Genomic DNA, 26,261 nt, shown 5'->3' on the forward strand with positions numbered 1-26,261 from the left:
TTTTATTTTCTTTCCACCTCTCTTGAGGTTGGTTTCCACACTCTGCAAACACTTGAAACCATTTACCGTAAAATCCCGAGAGATAGCCCACCTAAAATCAAGGGAAAATCTGGTAAAAATATGTGGTGGGCTAACTTTCAGTAGACAATCAAGAAAAGTTGAAACCATTATATTTTCAGGTCATGCTTTCCTTCCAAACTTATCGTAGCGAGGGGCAACAAAGTAAAGATGACTGCTTCGCAGTCATCAATGATCGGGTATATCCCGCTGCAGTTAAAGCCGCCTCGGTGGCTCCGAGGCGACAGCGCTGGCCTACAGATACCCATGTGGCGGGTTCGAATCCTAGCCGAGGTGCCCACAATCTGACGGAGGCTTATTGCGGAGGAGGCGCCTTGTAATCGAGCTTTCGGGTGCACGTCAAAAGATCCCCAGGTGGTCCAAATTAATCCTCAGTCTTCCACTGGGGCGTGCCAGATGCCCGTCGTTGGTTTGGCACGTAAAACCCCCAAATTCGACTTGGCCACTGCAGCTAACTAGCCACATTTACGTGCCGAGGCTATCATGGATCCCAACACTACTATTACTATAAGTGGGCTATCCTTCGGTGTCTAAAAAAATATATAAACTCAAGCAAAACGTAGTGGGCCACCTTTCGGGAGTGTGGCATCTATCGGGATTTTACGGTATGCTTGGATGAAGTCTATTGCACAGCCTTGAGCCCCATTCGTCGGAACATAGTCTTTCATTTGCAGTGGTTGCAGAGCCACTGTTTGCGTGGTGCTCTTTTAATGCCTGCACACTTCCAGTGAAACCACTTCTGCTCACACTGGGGGTTGTCACAGAGCACCATCTTGCCCTGCTCTGGTCCATTGCAATAGCAATATGTAGCCCTGTTCTCTTTGCGTTCTTCCCGAGGCTTTGAAAATGCCTTGTAAAGCAGCTCTGGCAGAAGCACACACTTGAAGAAGTTTGTGCACTTCGAAACCATAGCCTCGGCGAACTCAACATCAAAGCTGATCCTCTCGATGTAGATTTCTTTGGTGGTCCACACTACATAGTCACAATAACTCAAATTACAAACATACATTTGCATCTGGATTTGGTAGAAATGAGCATGCTTTCTTTTCAGTTGCATGCACTCTCCGTCGGGGAGAGCCAGGCTACTACTCTCTAGGCAGATATACTCTACGATGGTGCAGTCCCGACCACTGTACGGGCATTTCACTTCAAGTACGCCTTCCCCACAGCACTCGCACCTAACAACACCATCTGGCGACGCTCCAAGCCATGGATGAGTAGGACTTAAGTGGAGTCCGGACTTACGGCACTGGAAGTTTACATGGCGAGTGGACTGGGCATCTATGTACATTTCCCTTGCACCTTCTTCTTTCTCATTACCCCAAGCCGTGGCTTTTGTTGTAAATCTGTGACTGTCCGGGTAACAGAGCCGTTGAGTCAGACTTTCTGACGGACTTCCTACCGATGTGGCGCACACGGCTTTGGCATTGGAAGCAGTCACCCTGCCCGCACGAAAAACAAACCACTTCCTGCATGAAGTTTGTGGTCTTGTCTCTTCTTCGATTAGTGTCAGCACCTGCAATAAGAATAAGGATTTCAAGAAACAAAATGGGCAAACAAACAAGAAGGATGGGAAACATTGATACAACCATGACATAAATTAACCTAACACGGTAGTCCTTCACTTAGTTGGACGAGCGGCTAGATTTGCGGGTTCGAACCCTGGCCAAGATGCCCACAATATGATGGAAGCTTATTGTAGAGAAGGTGCATTGTAATAAATATTTCGGTTGCACATCAAAAGATTCCCACATGGTCAAGATCTGTACCTAGTGTTTTCTTTTTTTGGCGTTTTGTTTTCATTCAGTTTATATTGCTGTTTAATCCCACTCCTCTCTGTAATGCCTTCGGGCCCTGAGAGTATAATAAGTAAATGAAATTAAATTAATCCTCAGTCGTTCACTTGGGCGTGCTGGATGCCGTTCGCTGGTCTGGCACGTAAGTTCCTAAATTAGAATTTCTCCATCTTGCCTGCACCATTTTTTCATCATGAGACACTGAACTCGAATGCTTACGTTGGGTTCAATGTGAATGCCGCTGGCAACCTTTTCACATTCTTTCAAGATGATGTCCCATGACGGCTGCACTCCTTTCTTGAACATGTTGCTCAGCACGGCAGTCTTGTACTTTGACGCTGTGGGCTCGTACTGCTCGGCGTAGTCGTCCACGAGGGACAGAAACGCAGGCTTTGTGCCTGCACTGCTGACATCGGCGAGGAACTGGGCCCACTGCTGATCATCTGGCCGCGAGGCTGCTGGTTTGGGTGACCGCAGGGCTTGCAAGTGAGACGGCTGTGCTTCGTCAATTCGCCGTTTCTTGGCGGTGGCTGATGAAAAGTCCACTTTCGAAATGGGCACACACTCCAAGTTGTTACAGTAGGCTGGCAGCCACATGTTGTCTTTTTCTGTGCAGGCCCTTGCGTCCCTGTGTTTGACGACGACCTCTAGGTAGAACAACACTGCTCCAATACGCGAACACGCTTCACCAAGTCCAGCCATGCAGTCACAGTGTGCTAGGACGACCTCGCCATCTGGTTTCACCAGCAACCAGGGCTGCAGGCAGGCTTCCCTGGTGCTTTGGGAGTGGTTTACCTGAAATTGAATGACAAAACAACAATATTAACTGAAATAGTTGCACCGCCTGCCTCACGTTTGCTATTAAAAACTTAGTGTATCCAGCATAGAAATAAAGCTGCAAGCAGATCTGTGGGGACCCTCAGCCGTTGGAAGTTACATTAAAACTGAGTACAATAAGAAAACCTAACGTTATGTAAACATTTAAGCATGCGAGGAAGATGTGCGACGAAACTGCCCTATCCGGCGAAACGACAGTCGGGTCCGATTTGTTTGGTCGTGTCGTAATGTTGGGCAGGCGACGATCTACGGGACGCATATCGGCGCAGAGTAATCGGACGGACGGTCAGGCCTATCCGACGTTCCCACTCGACCAGGCAAGTCGGAGTCGATCGCCGTTTCGCCGGGTCGGACGGTTTCGTCGCACATGTGTCGCGTTTAAAGTAACAGGCAGGTAGTGCCTACCTTTCCGATGACGACAACGTTGCGGCAGGGTAGAACTTTCAGCCGTGGAGCCTGAACCCACCCACTCGTCAGGAAGTTGTGCGCCTCTAGCGCTTTATGAGCCTTGAACTGCTCCCTTGTAATAAAACTCGTCTTTCCGACGAGGTAGTCCTTTATGTCAACGTCTTGAACTTTTGGGTACAGGTCATGATCCGTCGAAGTCTCATCGGGACTAAATAACAGTGGGTCTCTGCCACCACAGAGCATAACCTTGTCCGCGTACCGCGACTGGGCACACGCGGGCAAACTTTTGCCGTATTCACTGAGTTCGAGAGCCATCTGCTTCCTTGTGATCGATGCTTGGCAGTATCAACACATGCGCGCCCTGACAAACACACACCAGCAATCTCTGCCACAAACGCACGCGACGTCTGCCGCACAGTCGGCACAGTGGTCTGCCGATTTATGGCCTTCAAGATGGCGCGACTCACTCGCGAGCACGACCGGCCGTGACGTCATGTCCGGACAAGACATGACACAACGTCATGTCCTGTCCGGACATGAGGTCACGTGCAAGGCATGTATTGTTTATGGTTCGGCGCGTCCGTCTGCCCTAAAAACGTTGAACCCCATCCATCATCTGGAGCTCAGACTTGCCACGGGAGCGTTTCGAACATCACCTGTACTTAGCTTGTATGCTGATACACATCAAATGTCCTTGGAAAGACGAAGGCGATATTTGAGTCTTTGTTATGCTTACAAGATATACAGCTATCCTCAACATCCCACTTTCGACGCCCTTCAACCTTTTACATCATTCCGACTCTATGAAAACAAGCCCAGCATTGTTCCGCCCCTGAGTTTCAGAGTACAGAGCATGGCAACATCGCTCCATCTCCCCTTTAGTGAAGCTGCTTTGCTGAGGAGCAATGAGAGAGTTGCGCCTTGGGACCTTCTGCCAATCTCTTGTGACTGGTCACTGGCCAAGTACAGAAAGAGAGCTACTTCTCCACTCGTTCTTCAGCGGGAGTTCGCCGAATTGGAACAGAAAATCAAGGACTACTCACACTTTTACACTGACGGATCAAAAACATCAACCTTCGTGGGGTGTGCGGTTTACTCCACTACCTTCAGGAAAGTTCGACAACTCCACACTTGTGCAAATATTTTTACTGCTGAATTGTACGGTATTTTAATGGCTGTTGAATACTTATTAGAGAACAATATTATGAAAGCAGTTCTGTTTGTCGACTCCCAGAGTGTTCTTCTAGCCGTTTCGTCCTTAGCAAACAGCAAAAACCTTCTCGTGCAATGTCTTCGGGTAAACCGAGCACTTCATCTAGGACACCAGATCAAATTCTGCTGGGTCCCGAGCCACGTGGGCATTTCTGGCAATGAGAAGGCAGACTTGCTTGCTGCCTCTGCAAAGGAATGCCCCAAACTGCCTCTTGGCCTGCCACACCAAGACCTGAAACTGATCATACTGAAATCGATTATCAACTCATGGCAGTTGGATTGGGATTTGGAAAAAGAGAACAAGCTTCACAATATCAAGCCCCAACTGGGAGTATGGGAGAGTTCGTTCCATAAAGTCCGTCGGGTTGAGGTTCTCCTTTGCCGCTTAAGAATTGGTCATACCCGTTTGACTCATTTACCCCTGCTCTGTGGTGAGGATGTTAAACTTTGCGACAACTGTGGGAAAGCTATGACTGTTTTGCACATCCTGTGGCATTGCAAAGCTTTAAACCAGGAGCGCCGATCATGTTTTCCAGAAATCTTTCGAGATCACCTTCCCTTTCATCCATATTTTCTGCTTGGCGATCAACCATTTATATCATTCAATAGAGTTTTAAAGTTCCTTCATAACACTGGCCTTTTACACCAGCTGTAGCTTGCAGTTCTTTTAGATTACACCTCTAAGCCCTTTGGAAAAACCTTTGTTTGGCGCAATATGGCCTTAGTTGCCCTTGCGCCATAAAACCCCAATCATCATCATCATCATGGCACTGCAAATTCTTCGATCAAGAACGTCAAACAAGTTTCCCTTCACTGTTCGGATTTCTACCATTTCATCCAGCCTTCTTGCTGGGAGATGAACCTTTAGTCCCCTTTCATCACATTTTAGATTTTCTTTAAAAAAATGGGCTGCCTGAACCAGTTATAAATCTTCTGCATAGTAATTCTTTTCTTTTACCATAGACTCTTTTAACCGTTTCTTTGGCGCAGCATGGCCTATGTTGCTTTTTGCACCATTAAACACTTAATAATCAATCGGAAGAGCAACCACGTAGTACGTAGTGCGTGTCAAGCAAGTGGTAACTGACGAGAAACGCCGGTGGCTGCCAAGTATGCAGAGACGAAAAGAAGAGTTGGCTTGTCTGTACGTGTACGTAGAAACTTGCACAACTGCATGCATCGCGTAAAAGCTCACCATTTGATCCCAGCATCGTTGCTATAGCCTTCCAGTGTTCTGACCTCACGAGGCTGTTCCGGTAGTCTGGCGAACTGGCGTCCCAGATTTCGCACCTCTTAAAACCTCTTAAAAGCTCGTTGAATGCCACGCGAGCCTTTGTATCACCACCCTTTGAGACAGAGACAGAAGGGGTAGGTCTGCCAATCAAACTCTCATGCTATCGAAAGGTTTCTGAAAGCTGTGGCTTATGCTGTTGACAGTAAACAATTATGACTGCTCCTCATTGAACAGTAATGGGAGAGAAAGAAAACAGCTTGCTGACTTGGCCTCTGGAAAAAAAAATGACACTTTCACCAACACCTAGTTCTTAATTGCTATGTCACACGCCAGCAAGCATTGTTATAGGGATTTCTATGGGATCGGCAGAGATTTCAATGGGACCGATAGGCACTTCTATGGGACTGATAGATATTTCTATTGGTCCGATAAAGGTTTTTTATTGGTCCAAAAGAAGTGCCTATGGGACCGATAGGCATTCCTATTGGTCCAATAGAAGGGTCTTGGGGACTGATAGAGGCTTCTATTGGTCTTCTACTGGTTCAGTAGGACTTTCTATAGGACCAGCAATGCCTTCTATGGGACCAATAGGGCTCTCTATGAGACCAATGGGAGCCTCTATGGGACTAATTGGGCATACGTATGGGAAGCTCTGGTGCACCATTTGGCTTCTCTTTGGGGCAGTAGAACATATAATCTGGTATTTGATCAATGGAAAGCTCTACTGAACTCAGTCAGTACATATATTAATTATATTAAAGAATTTTGCAGCAACTATAGCTGCCATATATCTAGTTATAGGAAATTACTGTTTCTGCCAGTTTGAAGAAAGGCAAGCTTGTGTTCTAGCTCAATACGTCTGGAATCCAGTAAACCCATTCAGTACGACATATGGAAATAACATCTGCTATGTGATTATACAAAATTACTATAGGTGTGCAACTATCAAATGTGTAACGACAAATTGAATATGAATATTAGAAATTGACTGCAAATCGAATGGAATATTTTCAAATGCGAATACTGTAAACGACATAAGTTTTGTGAATTTCGCGAATCGCCTACAATTCGCGAAAATTAGGTCCCGCGCAAACAATTCCGGTAAAATGTAAACACGTTAGAATTTATATTGAGATCCAACCACGACGTGAAATTTAGAAGCCATGCATTATTTCAAAACTTCAGCTTTGACCTAAATCGTGAAATATGAAGCCCGTGAAAACTAAGTTGTTTACAGTATGAGAAATTTACTGCAACTCTAATCGAATAGTTTATACTAATCATTTAAATAGCGTCTTAATTTGAGCCCTTGTACTTGAATAATTAACACATTCTTTTTCAAAAAATATATGTACAAAAAGAGCCAGCGTTATTGCATGAATGGATTACATTTCACAAACCATTGCTTGATAAAAAGAAGTCTTCAATAAAATGAGCTAGGTAAAAATTAAAAAAAAAAAGCCGTAAGTCTGACTGCCTCAGGACCACGCTAAGCAAACTTGCAAGCGCTACCAATCAAACAAATGTGATGCAACTGCACGTAGAGACAGGAAATTCTGATAACATCATTCGAATAATTTTTGAATATTCAAAGAATTTGAATACTTCGGACAGTAAAAGTGTGTTGTAAAACAAATTGTATGGCAAATTCTATTAGCAAATTATTCAAAGTTTTGAATATTTGCACAGCCCAAGAAATTGCTGTTTCTGCAAGATTTTAACAAAGACAAGTTTGTGTTCTCAATACATGTCTGGAACCTTGTTTTTCTGCTTAGATGTGACATTTTATTTTAAGAGACCATAGCTGTGCAAACTATTATACAAATCTCTTTTGAGCTGACCAGTTTTAAAAAGAAATGTGGATATAAATTTCCTGAAATGTGCCTAATTACCCTCTAATTATATAGACACCGATTGGCTTCTCACCTGTAGACCCAAATGTGAGATGCTGTCAAATATGAGTTCGGCCACACATAGACATCTCCTATCAAGTTCCTTTTCAAATATCGTGAAAATTGATTTGTTGTGCTATTTTCTACACTGAAGCAGTTTTCACATAGCGTAAACCAAAATGCAACATTCATCAGCTTGAATGAACAGAAATATAATAATGAATTTCACAATGATTGCTGCATTCGTGAAAGTGTACCTGTAATCAAGAATGCTTGTAAAGGACGTAGTTACAGTTGAAGTTGGCATTCATACCTAGGCTACTATAAAATGTTCAATAACTGAAATACCAAGCTTACGAGAAATAATGATATTGTTTCGTGTTTTCAGTTTATTTCTCTACAATTTTGGGGGTGTTTTTTTAGTGTTTTTTCTCTCAAAATCTGTGTATTTTTAGGGTCTGTTTTCAGTGACGACCAGAATTCATAAAAGCAAATGCATATTTATTTCATTTTTACAAAACAATGTGCTATATGCACTTTTTATTGCAAAATAGAGCATGCACAAACAATTTCCGGAAAGAAAAGCAGTATTGCGGACAGTTCAGTCCTCTCAGTGTTCGGGGTCAAGAAAATATAAAGTTATTGATAAAGGTTCCTTGCTGTAAAAGTGGGGTTTTTCTTCATCAATGAAGACTTGAATTCTGGGTTTTTCAATTTATTACCAATTTCGAAAAAAACTCTTGAGGGGTTACTTTTCGGTGTTTAATTGTTATATACCGAAAACATGGAACCATAGAACTAACAGATAGTGGGGAAACATGGGCCAAACTCTTTGAAAATTAATGTCTGTGTCTGCAACAAACACTCATGATCACTAATTAATTCTAACATACAACAGCATAATAAGAGGTGTGCCTAGCTCTAACTGCCAGGGATTACAGTGTATGGAACAGGCCTGGAGGAACTTTTTGCTGCAATTATGAATGTATATGTCATAGTTTTCTGAGTGCTAGTCCACAGCCCTAATGTTATGATTAAATTGGTTGTTCCTCAGCATTTTGTTTTTTCATGTGGGCATTAAGTTTTTTTTAATGTGTGTCTAATGATGGTTTTAGCACTTGTCTACTGCACTGATGAGTGGCAACACATAAATATGAACACTGGCAAGAAAGATAACAATTTAATATGCTTCAGCTATAAAAAAGACAAAAATCACAAATACATTTCTCAAAACATAAAGACAAAAGCATCCTCAGTAGTAACGAACCTTGATGTGAAAAGTAGAATTCCACTTCCACCATCTAGTCTCGGTCAGTCATATTTGGGATAGTAGACAGATAGCCGATATGAGTCATTGACACACAGAGTCGCGACACCTGACTTCTCATGATTATCTTCTTACATGAAGTCCTGTGTACTGGAGAATATATAAAGAGGTGGGAGACTGGGGTCCTTCTGGCAGGAAAGTGGAGAGCATCATCGTAGATGTTGGCCACTTTCCACCACCCAGATCTTTTCCAGTACATAGTGCTGTTCATCACTGAACAGCACTATGCAGTGTTGTCCTAGCTTCTCATCTAGGGCAACGGTAGTTCTGGCTCACTAAAGGCTATGAATACCTTCCCTGTTCCTGCGTGTGTGTGGACATATATCTCGAACGTGCAGCCCTCGCAGTACAAAAAACAATTGTCTCCTGGGTCAGTTCTAGCCTGCTTGACATTTTTTTGAGATGCTGCTGCACCAGAAAACATTCAAGCACTTGCAATGGAACACCACTGCTGCCACTCAGAAGTTTCAAAAGATGTCCATTCCCCGACTCAAAAATAAATGGCGAGTGTGACCACAGTGAGTCTAGCTTGTACACACTTTTTGCCAAGCGTAGGAGTTGGTGCACGTTGAAGGACATTCCACCAACGAACTGAGCCCAATGGCCACCCATTTTCACACAACGGTGGAACCGACGCCAAGAAGAGGAGATGCGCACACAAGCGAACATCATTCCTTTGGTCGGCCAGTGGTCCCTGCGGGAAGCCGTCGCTCGCAGTTGGTTAACGAGCGCCGTTCGTTGCAGTTCGGTGGCGTCATCTATGCCTGGCACTTTTTGCAGAAAAAGGGACATGTCGTCATCTTTTACTACCTTTTTCTTGTCAAAATAGACCATGCAGGATTGTAATTGGGGGATTTTTAGAAAGCTTACCCTCAGAATGAGCAAGTTGATTTTCAGGGAGGCTGTTTATGATGTTATAGGTGTCGCTTAATAAATATTTCTAGTTTCAGGTTACAAAACCACCTATTAATAAAACTTGCGGACTTCTTTGGATCAATGAAAACCCTATAATGAGCAGAAATTCCGAGCATTATTATAATTCGTTTTGAAAAATGTGTCATCCACACGCATTGGAAAATAACGCCACTAGACAGCTGCGTGGGAAGCCATCCTTTGCAATGTAGACACCTTTTAAAAGTTAGACTACCCATTCTGCCCATAGCCTAACTGACGCTCTTGTGGCGGCTTTACATAGCTTCTCGTCACCATTAATACTGAACATCTTCAGAAACAGTGCAGGCAGGGAAAAGGTGGTCCTAGCAAACAGTTTCGTTCTCCCATCCCCGCCATTAGCGCACAAATGCCGAAGCTTCTGCTACTGCTACCAGAGGCCCTGACTTTTGAAAGGGGTCTATTGGTTGACAAGTTCCCTTCGTGGATCACTTAATGATCGTGACACGTCCATTTCTTTGTGCAACAGTACAGAAAAGGGGACGTGTCATCTTTGATTAAGTTTTAAATAGAGAAATAGGCTGCACATAATTCTAATTTCTGGTTTTGTTATGATCCTTAATGCACATATATTGAGTTATCACCATAAAATGACAACCTTAAAATCTGCGTTAGTGCCCCTTTAACACCAACACTCAAGCGACCAACATTTCCGAGGTGAACGCTATCTTAGCAGCAATCGCTTCAGCTGCCTGGTCATGAGGGGGGAACCTTGCACAACCTCGGGACCAAGATGACAACAGGCAGCCGAAAAGCTCAAGTGGAGGGCGAAGTGACAGACTGGAAATTGCTGACTCATTATGGAGATTGTGTTTTTGAATGCGATGTGGGGTCAAATGCACAGAACTGAGATCTAAACAAAATACTATTATGAGAGGTCATAGTTAAGTATTTCGTGCCTCTGAACTAAACAAAGCAGAGCCAGTAAGCCAATACAAATATGCTCTCAGCCTATGTTCAGCCCTAGCAACTTTTACTATGTGCTATAAGGTGATTTTAGGACAAATATTTTCACTTCCAGTGAGCTCTCTGTGGTCAAGTTGAACTCATTTCATTTTACCTCCTTTAGTTTTTATGCAAACAATACATCATTTGTGTTGCTATACAAAACCATTATGAATGAATAGAATTTTTATGTTCTACATATTTCTCTGTAGCAATGTAATTGCATAATATGAGCGTCCAGTGCGCATCTTTTCCCGCAGAAAGGTGATTGGATAACACGAACACCCAGTCCACCTTTCGGTTCGGCAAACAAAAGCAGACACGTTTCCGATCCTTTCTCTCCTGCCCGCGCCCCCCTCCCCCCCCCCCCCCCCCTTTCCCGAAAAAGAGATAAATATAAAAGGCCAGAAGGTCAGTTTAAAATATAGCGCCTGGACGTGCGGATCATAGGGTCAAAAAAGATCGTAGGAGGGAGAGAAAGAGAACAGAATGCTGCTTTATGTTCTTTTTTCTGTCCATAACTGAAAGTCCGTTTTCACCGAAAAGATAAGTCAGGCCGCGAAACCACAACTTAAATAGGACGCGGATCGGATGACTAACTCAATACTGCGAATACAAGTGGTTCAGAACAAAAAGCCTCGTTTGTATTCGATTTTCTTTGTCCAAAACCTACACCGGCCGACTTAGCATTCTTTGAGAACGTCGCGACCGACAGACGTTTGACAGTGATGCATCATTTGACGGTTTCGACGAGTAAATAAAGATTTGCTCGTACACCCAGCGCAAACGTTTTTTTTCCTATTTTTTCACGCTTCGTTTATCTCGGGCGGCATGCCAGACGCACCGTCCACAACGCAGCCAGCCGCTCTACGCGTCACCTTACGCAAGCCGTGCTATCTGTAAAAGAAAACACCGTTGTTATTGTTGAGCGTTGAAACGCCATCAGAGCTGTAGGCGATCGATGCCTCTTTCGAGCTCTTTTCTCCCACTCCCCTTCCCCCAACATGGCGCTGACCTACCGGTAGCCTGGAAACAAAGCGTCATTTTCCTTTCCCAAAGCATCACCCGCCCCATAAGCCAATCGGGCACCGGCGCAGAGCGTAACCGGTGGCTGCGTTCTGAGAACAACCAATGGCTGCGCTCCGCGTCGGTGCCCGATTGGCCTTGGCCGCCCGCAGCTCCGGTTGTACTGCCACAGAAAGTTGTCCCGGAGCCGCGCGCGCGCACGCACGAACTCGAAGGTCATTGATAGCATCTTCGATCAATTCGCACCGGAATCGCCCAGAAACCAGCACAGTGCACAGCGCTCCTCGGTCGTGCAGCGCGATGTCGGTGCAACATCGAGGACAAACTGCGCCGCGCCGGTGCACCGCGGCGAGCTCCACCTTGCGTCACTTCGCATTTTGTTCGTTTTTTCTTGCGTAGGTCAGCGCACGATGCCCGTCTGCTGTCAATTTCTTTTATTTCTTTACTCGCGGATTTGACGGTCCCACAGAAATAAACATCGTGGACGTGATTGTCGATGGGTTCACGAAGCGGGTGACAATTCCACATGTATATGTTGGCCATCATTATTGGTTCAAGAAAACGAAACGCCAGATAATACGGATAATACCGTACCTCGCTGTCATCGAAACGCCTCGCGCCGCTTTCCACGAAGTTCGTGCTTTTCGGGCGCTCCTTGCCACCGCAGCAATCGCCAGTAATCGCGGCGATGGTGAGAAGCTCGTCGTCTCGCCGTCAGAAGACCCGAGGAAATCATATAGTGCAGCTGCAAGGCGTGTTCGTTTTTGCAAGATCGCCATCTCGATAGTCTGCGCGTCTGCTACTCCCGCCATCTTCTCGATTCCCGCTCCCGGCCGCAATGCCTGATGGGACTGCACCCCGGCGCACCGCCGATTTTCTTGGTGCACGTTTGGGGCAACGAAAAGCCGCACCGGGAGGGTGCGCTTCGTTGATCGAGGACGTACGGTGCGCACCGGTGCACTTGATCGAAGATGAAGGGGCGCACCTCAGTGCCCCGGTGCGCACCGGTGCGGATGATCGAGGATGCTATGAGTTTGTGCGTGCACGCGCTTTCCGGGGCAACGGTCGCGCCCGCGGAGAGAGCCTTTTTATGGTTTTCGCTTTTGTCATCTTATTTTTGCTTTTGTACTGGGTTCGTTTTAGGCGTCGGTTAAAGGCTGCCGGTTTGCTTGGTTTCGAAGTCGAAAAGGAAACGGAGACCCGCTTTCCTTTCGGCTTTCGTCACCTTTGCTCAGTCACAGTGGCTTCTTGCGATTTTTCTTTTTCTTTTTCGATGATTCTCTTCTTTTTTTTCCGTTCACGTTCGACCGAAGGCTGCAGCGGTCGTGGCTTCGAATTGTGCTTGATCGGAGGAGGCGGAAACGAGCTACTCGCGAAGCAGTGGATTTTGCTCGACAGTAAAATGAGTCACAAGTAAGATACCGACCCAAGATTTGAGTTCAGTTAATCTCCTGTCTAGCTTCGCTATACACAGACAAAAAAAAAATTGCATTTTTAAACTTTTTCGAAACTTTCTGAGCTTGGTACCCGAGTCATGGTCCACCCCACAATTTTTGAGAATTTCAGGCGGTGTGGGGGGGTGGGCGTTGACTCGGGGTATTACGGTAGTGAGGAAGAACTCCTCGAGGGACTCCGAGGTGGCGGCGTCGTTGCCGTAAAACGGATTATGTTCAGAAAAGATGGCGAAGAAATCCCTTCAAAACATGTGATCCTCACGTTTGAAAGGCATACACTACCAAAAACAATCAAGGCTGGATACCTCAACTGCCACATCCGCCCTTATGTCCCCAACCCACAGCGGTGCTTCCATTGCCAGCGTTTTGGTCATGGAACACGCAGCTGTCGAGGGAAAGAGACATGTGCAAAGTGTGGCAGTCAGGATCACGTCTCTGACATTTGTGAGAATGTTGCCCACTGCACTAATTGCAATGGACCACACCCTACTTATTATCGCAGCTGTCCCATCTTAAAGCAAGAAAAAGAAATCATTGCTATCAAAGTCAAAGAAAACATCAGTTATATTGAAACTAAGAAACGGTATTCCTTTATGTTGAGGGATCCTACGCCGACGTGGCACGCAGGGGTCTTGCGCCACGTTCGGAATCGAGGGCTATTCAGGTCTCGCCTGAGGCTCTGGAGGCAGCCCTCAGGGCCCCACTTTCCCACGTAGGGCAGGATCGAGTGCCCCCCTCCCCCTGGAAAGAGGGCACAAGCTGCTTCGCTGGTTCCAGACAGGCCAGCAACTGCCGTACCTGTCCGCACATCGTGGTCCTCTTCCCGGGAATAGGGGCGAAACTCCCGCTCGACCTCCTCAGAGAGGACCTCCTCTTCGAAAGAGCTGCACAACCCTCATGCCGCTCCCCCAGTACCCAAGGGGCCGGAAGGGGCAGAGTTGAAAGACACTCCGCCCAGCACCTCCGCTGCCTCTTCGGCTGGTCGTGGCCGGGGCATGCAAACCCGTGCAGCGAACCAGTCAAAACCTTTAGGTAAAGGCTCGCCTCCAGAGATGGAGGCGATGGATGATACCTCTGAGTCATCCACTCTTGCATCCGACCAGGATGACATGGAGTGGCAGACTCCAAAGTCCAAAGGGAAAAAGCCAGTGGTCCCTCCCGAATAACCATTAATTTAATACTCTCAATTTTTTCATTGCCTCTCTCATTTTAATTTTACATTTCAGCTTTTTAGATAAATGAAGAATTTGCATTTTATGCAGTGGAACTGTCGTGGTCTTTTACCTAATATTGATGACATTAATTATATTATGGATAATCTTCGGCCTATTGCCCTTGCATTGCAAGAAACTCATCCTCAAGCTCATCATACACACATTTTAAGGCGTCATCAAGTTTTTCGTAAAGATTGTTTTAGCTCCGCTTCTGGGGTCGTGGCAGTGATTGTGCAGAGTGGGGTTGCCTGCTCCGAGGTCCCACTAGGCACCCCACTGGAAGCCGTAGCGGTATGTGTTCTTCTAGACTGTCTTATAACAGTTGTTTCTATATATTTGCCTCCAAATGTTGTTCTGCATCTCCATGACCTACAGGGACTTGTGGGACAAATCCCTCAACCCTTTTTAATTTTAGGTGATTTTAATGCCCATCATCCCATGTGGGGCAGTGCTCGTCTCGACTCTCGAGGCAGAGTAATTGAACGGTTTTTACCATCATCTCAATTATGTCTTTTTAATAGTAGAGAGCCTACATTCTTTAGTTCGGCTCACAACTCATTTACATCTATTGATTTATCTATAGCATCACCTTCATTACTGTCTTGTTTTTTTGGCAGGTACTTAATAACCCTTTTGGGAATGACCACTTTCCTATTGTTTTAGAGAGCAGTGATGCGATTGCTGCGCCAAACTGCGCCAAGGGGCTAACCCTGCTACATCCTGCTACATTTCACCGAAATATGGCTAATCGGCGCCAAGCCTGCGCCAAAGGACCAATTTTGGTCGCCTTTCAAAAACGAAACTAAGAACCGTATGAGCATGCATGCGCTAGGTGGCACAAGACGCCACCCGACACAAAGTACCCTGCATCAATCGTCTATTCGGTCTTGCATGATTTTTCCCGTCGTCTTGCGTAACGTTTCGCGCTCTCGTCGTCTCAAGAATCTCGTCCCGCGCCTTTTTTTTTTTTTTTTTTAGCGATAGACGTGGGCGTGTGCGGACGCTCCGACGTTAGTGTGCCGGGTTCCAGCCACGCCGTCATGCTGTGAAACAAAACCAGGTTTTGCGTGGCGGGAGTTACTCTGTGAGCTGAAGCGCTCGCGCGACCACAATGCCGTGGTCGCGCGACGTCGTGTGTTGCCGTCCCCACGTCGCTGCAGAGATGGCGCTTTCTAAACTGAGACGCATCGGCATTCCTGCTCTTGTTTAAATCATACGCTGCTATAAAAATTCCTCTTTAACTCGATTAATGCTTGGCGAAGTTTTGGTTACTTAGGTTTCTCTCGGTGGGCTTTCTTTCGAGAGGGACCCCGGTACGTGAAAAATCTGTCGCGAAAGAAAGCTGATGACGAGAAGCGAGCTAAAGCAGCGAAGGCAATGTCTGCACGCTGAACCCGCACAGCGCGCTTGTTTGTCTCGAGTTCAGTCGTTGCACAAAGCGCTCCAAGAACTTTTTGACCTTGATTCGTAATGTCTTCCATCGATACTCTTGGGTTCTTTTTTCCTGTGTGTTTAGCCTGTATCTCGTCTGCCGGCCTGGCAAGCACGCGCCGATGGACTTTTTATTGTCGTATGCTGGACAGTTACATTGGCGACGGCATGGTTTCGGTTTCGGTTGAAAAGCCGTTGTCTCCGCTCGCGCGGCGAATCACGTGTAACTGCAAGCCTGCCGAAGTTGCCCTCACGTGCATTTGAACATGATTGCACGAGAGGCACCAGCCGGGACGCTTGCAATTCATTGTTTTAGGTTTGCTTACTTTTCATAAAAATCTGCCACGTCGGGAACCAGTAAAACGATAGCAAGTGTTTTTTTTTTGTTTTTTTTTCGGAATTTTTTGGCAACGCATACAGCTTTGTATACTTGTGGGATGTCTCAGCACCACAAACACAAGCAGCGAGTTCCGCACCAACACGTCACATCACAACTCAACACAAAGTGGCCTTCGTTTGTCCGGCACTTAAAACAAATATTTATTTTTCTAATAATATATGCTCCAAAAGTCACTTTTTCTGCTCTGAAACACTGTTTTGGCTGCTCCAAAAGTCACTTCTGCTGCTCCAAAACACTGTCTTGGCTGCTCCAAAGTCCACATTTGCTGCTCCAAAACACTGTTTTGGCTGCTCCAAAAGGTGCTCCAAAATGGCTTACGCCAATCACATCACTGAGAGAGCGTCATTTTTCTTCCCACCCTTTTAAAACGAATGCCTCGGTAGAAGTTGGACAAGGCAGATTGGTCTCTTTTTAAGTTAAACTCCACGTTGGATACATCCCTGTTTTCCTCTATGATCGCGGATGAGGCCACATTGTATGTGACAGAGCACATAATAAACGCCGCTCAGCAGTTGATTCTCCAAACTACCGGTACCCTGCCACGCAAGTGCAAACCTTGGTGGAATAAGGAGTGTGCCATTACGTGCACAGAGCAAAATAAGGCATGGGGCAAGTTCAGGCGGTATCCCACCTCAAGAAACCTGGTTGAGTTCAAGAAACGAAAAGCAAAAGCCCGGTAAACCCGTAAGCGATCGAAACAGAAAACCTGGATGAAATGTGTGTCATCTCTGAGCAGCTTTCACACAGCATGAGGTAGAGAGTGCCCTACATATCAAAAAGATCTCTGCTCCTGGACCTGATGGAATTCGTTGCGAAATGCTGCGTAATCTCTCTACAGAGTCTCTTGAAACCCTTCTTAATTTCTTTAATTTCTTGTGGGAAAGGGCTTGTTTTCCAGCTGCTTGGAAACAGGCACACATTATTCCTCTCCTGAAGCCAGGTAAGGATTCATCTCTGCCCTCTAGTTACCGTCCGATCGCTTTAACCAGCTGTCTAGGGAAAACTTATGAAAGACTGATAAGCAGGCGACTGGTGTACAATCTAGAAAAGGAAAACATTTTGGATAACAACCAGTGAGGTTTCCGCAGAGGACGATCGACCTTGGATCATTTGGTGCGCTTAGAAACGGTCATACGTGAAGCATTCGTGAATAGGCAGAACTGTGTGTCAGTCTTTTTTGATTTAGAAAAAGCCTACGATATGGCATGGATATGTGGCATCCTCCAAGACCTTTAAGGCTATGGAATTGGCGGTCGTATGCTGCTGTGCATTAAAGATTTCTTAACAGGGAGGACGTTTCAGGTTCGACTTGGGACCATATTGTCTGATCCGTTCGTTCAGGAAAACGGCGTTCTCCAGGGAGGTAATCGTAATCGTAATCTTTATTGGCTCAGAAGAGCCGAGGTATTTTGAGTGTTACACTTTTTGTAACCAAAATGAACTCTCTTGCCCAAGTTTTGCCGCCGTCCATTGCATACTCGCTTTACGTAGACAATATCCAGATCTCAGCATCGTCGTGCAATCTTTCGAGCTGTGAGCGCCAGCTACAGCTTGCCATAAATAAGCTTGCCAAGTGGGCAGATGAAAATGGTTTAAGTTTTCTCCCGAGAAAAGCGTCTGCGTCCCATTTTCACTACGCCGTGGTCTGTCACTAGAACCATCCCTGAAACTGCAAAGAACCTTCATCCCTGTCAGAAAAGAGCACCTTTGACAAAAAGCTCAATTTTAATTCTCATCTAAAGTCACTCAAAGAAAAATGTCTCATAACCGCAAATATTCTAAAAGTCCTAGCCCATAAAAACTGGGGATCTGACAGAAAATCGGCTGGTGGTGGCGTGTCCGGCCCGTCGCCTTCAGACGAAGACGACGCAGAGGGATCATAGATGTACGGCTGTAAGCCGAATCGGCGATCTTTCACCATTGCAGAAGCAATGTCCTCGTCCTCGCTGGTGTCGCTAACTTTTCTGTTTCCGCAACACGCCATTGCGGCACAAAGCACGAACCAATGGCACGAACCGACTACCGTGCGCGGCACGGGATTAGTGGGGTCACGGACACTGGGGTCACGGGGTGGCCGGGTTTGCCGGGTTGTGACTTGTGAGGCCGCTTAGACCGCAGGCATGTCAAACGTATAGGTTGTAACATGATTTTACTCGTTAACGCCACCAAGTGACGAAATTCATAACCACGTCAGCCTCGCCGCAGCTTTCCTCCAATCGTTGCGCATTCCCTTTTCTTGTAATCATGTTAAGACTGCTTTCAAGTTTTCAAAATGCTCACCCTTCGTTCTGCCAGTCACCAGGATGTCGTCCAGGTAGCAGGTGGTCTGCGGCAGCCCTTGAAGCACTTGATCCATAGTTCTTTGAAAAAATGGAGGGTGCAGATGCTATGCCGAAGGGAAGACGGTTTACTTGGAACAGCCCCAACTGGGTGTTGAATGTGAGGTACTTCCGCGCTGCAGGATGCATCTCCAGCTGTAGGTAGGCTTTTGACAGGTCCAGCTTTGAGAAAAACTTCCCTCCTGCCAGCGTTGCAAACATCTCTTCTATCCTGGGGAGCGGATAGTTGTCGACCTCCAAGCACGGGTTGATTGTTGACTTGTAGTCGCCGCAGATTCTTATGTCTCCATTCTTTTTGACGACCGGCACGATGGGCGATGCAAACTCGCTGCTGTCCACCGGGGTCAGGATCTCCGCCTCCTTCAGTGCCATCAGTTCTTTAGAGACAGCTGCCTTCAGGGCGTGGGGCACTGGTCTTGGCTCGAGGAAGTTTGGAGTGTGCCCACTCTTCAGCTTGAGGTGAGCTTCAAACCCCTGAAGACGGCCCAGATCGTCTGAGAACACCTGAGCAAAGTCCTTCAAAAGCGTGTCGACTTGTTCCTTGCTCCCCTTCTCCAAGCACTGGACAGCCTTGATGCTTGTCCAGTCGAGCCTCAGCACCTCCAGCCAGTCACGTCCCAAAAGCGGGGGACCCTTGAAGTCCACAATCTGCAGCGGTAACTTGTGAACCTGGTCTTGGCACTCCACTTCAACCTGTGCCTCTCCTACCGGCTTCACCTTTTTACCGGTAAATGCTCGAAGGACGACTCCACTTCTTCCCTTCACTAGATTGGGAAACCTTGTCTTGTACAGGTCTAACGGGAGTACCGACACCGCCGCCCCGGTGTCTACTTCCATCGTCAGCGGAATCGTGTTCACCTTCACTGTTACTTGCAGAGGCCGCAGACGTGTCCCCCGAAGCTCGAACATCTCGACCTCGTCTTCCGTGTCAACGTTCAGCGTCTTGACTTTTTTCCCTTGATTCCTCCGGCCTCGTGTCGGTGCTCCGCGATGCTGAGAAGCTGCTGGCCCGGACTGCTGGCTCCTGCACACTCGTTCAAGGTGTCCGCGTCTTCCGCACCTAGGACAGTCTAAGCCTTTCCACCTGCAGTTAATTGCTATGTGATTCATAAGTCCGCAGTGCTTGCATTCGGACTTGTCCTGGTCCACCTTAAGCACCTCGGCGTCCGCGCTCCGGCAATGTAAAACTTGTGCGTTCGCGGAGGCGGCTTCCATCGCCACTGCGATTTCTAGCGCCTTCTTAAACGTCAGGCCAGCTTCCGACAACAGTCGCTTTTGAATGGAGTCGCTGATAATGCCGCATACCATGCGGTCACATAAGGCTTCGTTCAAAGTGCCGCCGAATTCACATGTCTGCGCCAACTTTTTCAGCTCGGCTACGAACTCGAGGATACTTTCATTCTCGTTCTGGTTTCTTTTGTGAAAACGGAAGCGTTCCGCGATGACAAGAGGCTTCGGCGACAGGTGCTCTCGCAATATGGCTACCAGCTCGATGTACGACTTGCTAGCCGGGATATCCGGCGCCACCAAACTCTTTAGCAGAGCGTACGTCTTTGCGCCAATGAGGCTTAGGAACGCTGCCACTTGCCTTTCTGGTTTGACGTCGTTTGCGACGAAAAACTGGTCGAGTCGCTCGATGTAGGTTGGCCAGTCCGTGCCCGCTTCGTCGAACGGTTCAATTCGACCGAGGGTCGCATGGCGTCGCGGCGTCACCGGGGAGTAGTGCGGCGGGCGACTCTTCGACGGGGCTCGCGTGGCTGGACGCTCGTCGCCAGTTGTTGCGTTTTTGAAGACCTTTATTCAACTGACACCCTCCAGCACCGCTCGTGCCGAGTACAACTCAGAAGTCCCATACGCACCAGGTTTTCTTTTGCCCGGCTTCCGCCCCCGCGCTCGTAGTGCCCTCTGGACACCACAGCACGCATACTATTACCAGATACAAGGACAGCTTAGTGTGACAGGGCGCAGCTGGTGCGATTTCGTGATCTTCACAAATGCAGAGTCTCTTGCGAAAAGCATTTCCGTTGAGAGGATTTATTTTGATGCGAAGTTCTGGGAGTGGTACCTGCTGCCAGGGCTTCTCTACTTTTACACTCGGGCAGTAGTGCCAGAGATACTTACTAGAAGAGTCAAGCGGTTCTACAAGCTCTACTCGGGGGATTCCAGGTACCTCCCTTGGAGTACCTGGATGCTGCGCAGGGTTAGCCTCTTGTGCCAGAAGCTATTTTCGACATATTCAACAGATCTCTATCGAATTTGTTTACATTCAGAAGCTATATTGTTATTTTTAACTATTGCCATTGGGTGAAGTGAACCATAGTGGCGTGCTTCGCTTAGATTTTGTCGACGAAACCGTCACTGCTTTAACGGAGGTAGTGCTGAACGGAATGCAAAGCTTTATACCAAAAACAAAAAAAAAACTCGTCAATCCGGCAGATACCCCCCTTCGGTTTTATCGCGAACTGAAATGTTTCATGTGCCAGAAATTGCACTTGCATTGTCTATGCCATTCTACGAATAGCGACAAAGTTTATGCCAGGTTCAAGATATGCAGAGCTACTGTTAAAGGGGTTATGACACGAAAATTAAACAGATAGATTATTCTTGAAATGGAATGCTCATAGGCTACTTAGTATATACACCAAGTTAAGCGATTTTTAGAGCTCTGGTAATTGGTATATTCAATTTACGAATTTTTATCATTTTCATCTGGTGACCAGGCAACACTTTCCAAGTTAGTCACACCATGGTGACCATAAACCACGTGACCATGAATGCTCTCTCATTCAAGGCGCCCCCATTATCGCCCAAGCTCTCACCGCGGTACGATTAAAACTGCTCACGTAACTTGGTAATCCGAACGCCATTCTCGCCCTCACCCCCGGCCCGTTGACCTTCCAACCTGCATGCGCCTGCAAAATATTCCCAAACGACGGCGACCACGGCGAGCTCGTCCGTAACTCGCCGTTGCTGCAGCTGGTTGCCAGGGGGTCTTAGTCAAAATGAACAGCTTCCAACATCTCTTGATAGCAATCACTCTCATCGCTGCTGCAATCAATGTCGAATGCTTTGACAAGGCGAGCAATGCCGTAGACGTAGTCGTCACGGACCGCATGCTCGAAGCACGGAAGGTAAACGGGGAAGCTGAAGCTCGAGACACCAAGAGAGCCAAGTCTGTGAGTGCATGCAAGGGGACAGCGGGCAGGAGGCTGGCTACGTAGCCAGCCTCCAACTCCACCCAGATCCGCCCCTCCGAGGGACTCCCATATAAATAGATTTACCCCCGAAACTGTAGCGCCATTTCCAAAACAAATTTAGCAGGATTATAGGAACATACAATGGGTCCTTGCAGTATAGTTATCTCATATTTCATTTTTGGCGTGTCATAACCCCTTTAAGACTACAACCATGATAAAACGTCTTATTGAAACAACGTTGAAGACAATGTTTCTAAGCGTCTCCAGGATTTTGGTCCTTTAGTTAAAAAGCGCACGTCCAATAGGCAGGTACTGACGTCACTGAAGATAAATGTAAAATATGCCTCTGACCCTAAAACTGTGTGCAATCACTTCTCTGATTTTTTTTTCTTCCACCTACTCATTGGCCACTGTTGACAGCTCGGACGTCTCACATGCTGTTCAAGACCACATTCTACCTCCTCTTATCCGTCTTGACGACGTTATAGGGGCAATTTGTCAGCTCCCATCTAAAAACTCGTGGGGCCTTGATGGCATACCAAGCTTTATTGTTAAGGGGTGCGTCGACATTCTAGCTCCAGTACTTCAACACATTTAATTTGTCAATGAAGCAATCAGTTGTCCCACTTGCCTGGAAGAAAGGCTTAGTAATTCCACTTTCAAATCTGGTAACACAACAAATGTTTGGAACTATAGATCGACAGTCTCGCTGTTTTTTCAAAGGTGTTCGAAAAGATAATCCACAAGGACTTGACATGTCATTTCACGCGCGTAATACCTGATACGCAACACGGTTTCATGAGTGGTCGTTCTATTGAGACGAATCTTGTGTGTTTCTTAAATGATGTTGTACCCACTGTTTTTTCTCGAGGACAAACTGATGCTGTGTGTTTTGCCTGTAGTAAGGCATTCGACCATGTTTATCATAAGCTATTGTTTCATAAACTTGCTGTCTACAGTCTCGGTGACAATTATTGTTCTTGGTTCGAAGTTATCTTTCTGGAAGAGCGAATAGTGTCGGCTATGCTGATGCAAAGTAATGTTTCTTTTCTGTACCATCTGGGGTACCCCAGGGCTCCAGCCTTAGACCTCTCCTTTTTAATTAATTCTCAAGGATGTCCAAGATGTCATTCGCAACTTACGCCTCTTGCAGTTTGCTGACAATCTCAAAATCTACAAAAACATATTGACATTAAGTGACTATTCTACTTCAAGATGTTAATGCCATATGTCAGTGGTGTCTAGACAATGGTCCTCCTCTCAACTTCGAAAAAAACAATGTCATATCTTTTTCGTGCAAGACTACTACTACTTATTTTGTGTACTGCTTAGAAAGGGTGGTGGCCATTAACCGTGTACTGTGCATAAGACCTTGGAGCTTTGCTTAACCCCAAATTTATTTTTAACTTGCATGTGTCGCATGTTGTGAGCTCTTTTTTCAGACTTCTCAGTGTAATCTCACGATCTAGCAAAGTTTTTCGAGTGTATATCTTTTATTTTTGCTTTACCGGAGTATAGTTCTTCCAAAACGTTATTTTTGTTCAGTGATTTGGGACAGTCTTAGCATAACTGCTTCAAAAAACCTAGAATGTATATAGAAAAGGTTTGCTAGAATTTATCATTAGATCTTCACAACTCATTTGTATACCTTGAAGTACTGAAATCATTACAGATATCTGAACTTGGAACAAGAGGGTGTTCGCGCAACCTTGTAGTTTTGTTTAAATGTGTACAGTTATTTCGACATTAGCGCCATCTGTGCACTCTCATATACCTGGAAGAAATATTTGAAATTGCCCCCCAAACTTTGTCACCATTGGGTAGTATTCAATCTAGACTCATCTGATAATAGACATTTTCAATACAGATTTGTGCCGATTTAAAAAGTGCTTGAGCCATGTATGTGGTTGATGTAAATATGTAGTCTCTGTGCTGAATAATTTGTTGTATTTCTTACCTTTCTTATTTATTTATTTGTATTCTTGTTCTACTCCTAACGAGTGCACTAGTGCCTAGGCTTCGGCTGTTACTGGGCACAATAAATAAAAGTATTATTACTATTATTATAGCTTACTCTTGTTGATACTTTCACACAACAAATTCCTTCTAGTGCTTTTGAAATGGTTTGACAGCTATCTAACTGACCATCATCGTGTTGCGTGCATTTCAATTAGCTTTTCCCGAGCCCCTTTTTCTTCTTTGTCTGAAGTGCCGTAGGGCTCCAGGTCGTCCAGGTTGGAAGCAAATTGTTTTAGATTTTTATTAACGTCATTGAAACATGTATTGGCAACTCCAGCGGAATCGACACGGCGTAGTGGAAACGCCGAGCTCAGGAGAGGAGGTCGTTTCAACTCTGTCGTCTGCTGTCGCTGCTTGGTTCTCGTAGGCAGCATAGAAACAAACATTGTTTCCCGTAATTATTTTTGTGATTCCGCCCTGTCATTTCTACGCACCGACTAAATGGTTTTATATGCAACAATTTTACGCTGCAGTGCAAGTAATGTATGGCGGTCCATGTGCTGAATTACTAAAACATCTGCCATTTTGCTCGACCAGCACACCCCCTATACTTCGCTGGAGTTGCGAATAGTTGACTCAAAAGTGCCGTTCATCAAACATGGTGTGAAACATCACACCATTTTTGAGTAAATGTATGCGTGATGACTCTGCTTCTTCAGAACTTTGTGTTGCATACAGTAAACTGTTGTGTGGAAAATCTTTTAGTGGTGACTAAAGGCCTGTTCACACACTTGCGACTTCTTAGGACTGGAGGCTAAAACTCGTTTTTTAAGCCTTTCACGACGGCTTGCAACCGTCTCCGCAGCAGCACAGCCGTCACAGACGGCTTAAAAACCGCTCATGTCCCAGTTGGTCTAATAGTTTAACGCAAATGTGCGAACAAGCCTTTAAGTTTTGTCTTTCCATAAAAATAGATGCTTTTTCGTGATGCACAAGCTGTATGCCACTTAGCAGTGAGCTAGAAAAACAATGTAACAGATGAATAATTTGGAATTTTTTTTATTTGATAGACATCAACCCAGTGCCCCAATATTGTCCCTTTTTTCTCCTGAACACCTTTGGAAATACATACAATACACATTTACACAGCAGGCGCACATTTCCCGGGTTAAACTCAATGTTGTCCTTTTTTTCTCCTGAACACCTTTGGAAATACATACAATACACACTTACACAGCAGGTGCACATTTCCCGAGTTAAACTGGAAAGGTCAATCTGAAAGCAGAAGTTGAGCACAGAGAGCTGTTATATAAACATGTTGAGAGTCACTTGGGTTGTTTTAAACGTTAAAACCATGTGCACAATGTTTCTCTAAATGAATGCAGCTTTGGTGCTTTCGTCTGAAAAGAAAGTTGCTATTTTATTTTATAGGTGCACCTCTGTGGGTCACGTTTGCGTAAAAGACTGCAAGCAGCCTGCAATGTTCCTTCAACTACCCACCCACCCCTGCAGAGGTGGCCGAGTGTGCTATAGCCCGTTGAAACTCAAGAATGTAGGGCGAGGAAAAAAAAGGCCGGGGAGGAGGAAGCAGACCAAACGCTGGAGAGCGGAGGATGTTCCCCCTCTCCCTTCCAGCGTTCCGTCTGGTTCTTCCTCCCCAACCTTCCTTTTCCTTGCCCTACTTTCTTGAGCTGTACCTTACTCTAGCGCACTGGTTCTCAGCCACTGATGTTCCGCGGGCCCTTTGTGGATTGGCGGGGACGATGGAGGACCCCGTTTGTGATGAGGAAAAGGGACATTATAGGTTAATTATGATAAAGATTAAATAAATGATTATAGCTAAGTGCTAGTGTGAAGTAGATTTCTCCTATTGATATATACAAGAGAAAACTCCCCCGAAAATCGGAATGTTTCCTCTCAAGCTAAGAAAAAAAAACAGCCTTTATTGCCGGGCTTGACTGATATGAGGCTGAGCTTCGCGAACCCCTAGAATGCCTTCGCGGACCCCAATGGGTCCGGGAACCCCCATTTAAGAACCATTGCTCTAGCATGTCGCAGCTTAGATCACATGTAGGGAAAGCTTGCCTGGCTGAACCCGTGGTTTGATCATGAGCATCGCAACTGACACGTTACATGCAATCGCCACCGCGTGTAACACACTAAAGACCCCAGACTAACTGTACTGGAGAGGCAAATTTTCTCATCTAGAGTGGAGACGTTGCACACATTGAGGCAGACTAACTTCTTGCATCTTGGCACGGGGAAATGGAAGCATTTTAGGCTTGAATCAAATTCAAAGCACACAATGATTTTCATCAAATGCCAGTTGTATGACATACCAATGTTCCACTAAATTGGAACGTACAGAGCCAACAGAAGTTTAACGTGCCAGACACTGGGTTCATATCACAAGCAAATGACGTTTTAGCGAACAGCGATATTGGGGGCGTGTGTTGAAGGGGCCCACAGTCCTATTTTAGAGTCTACCTTTTGTGCGGTTTCCACATCTCTTGTGGTTCGGGCAACCCAGCGGGCATGGAAAGTAACTAAATATTAGGGTG

Source organism: Ixodes scapularis, unplaced genomic scaffold, assembly GCF_016920785.2.
Source record: "Ixodes scapularis isolate PalLabHiFi unplaced genomic scaffold, ASM1692078v2 PGA_scaffold10__122_contigs__length_95168666, whole genome shotgun sequence".
Classification (NCBI taxonomy): domain Eukaryota; kingdom Metazoa; phylum Arthropoda; class Arachnida; order Ixodida; family Ixodidae; genus Ixodes; species Ixodes scapularis.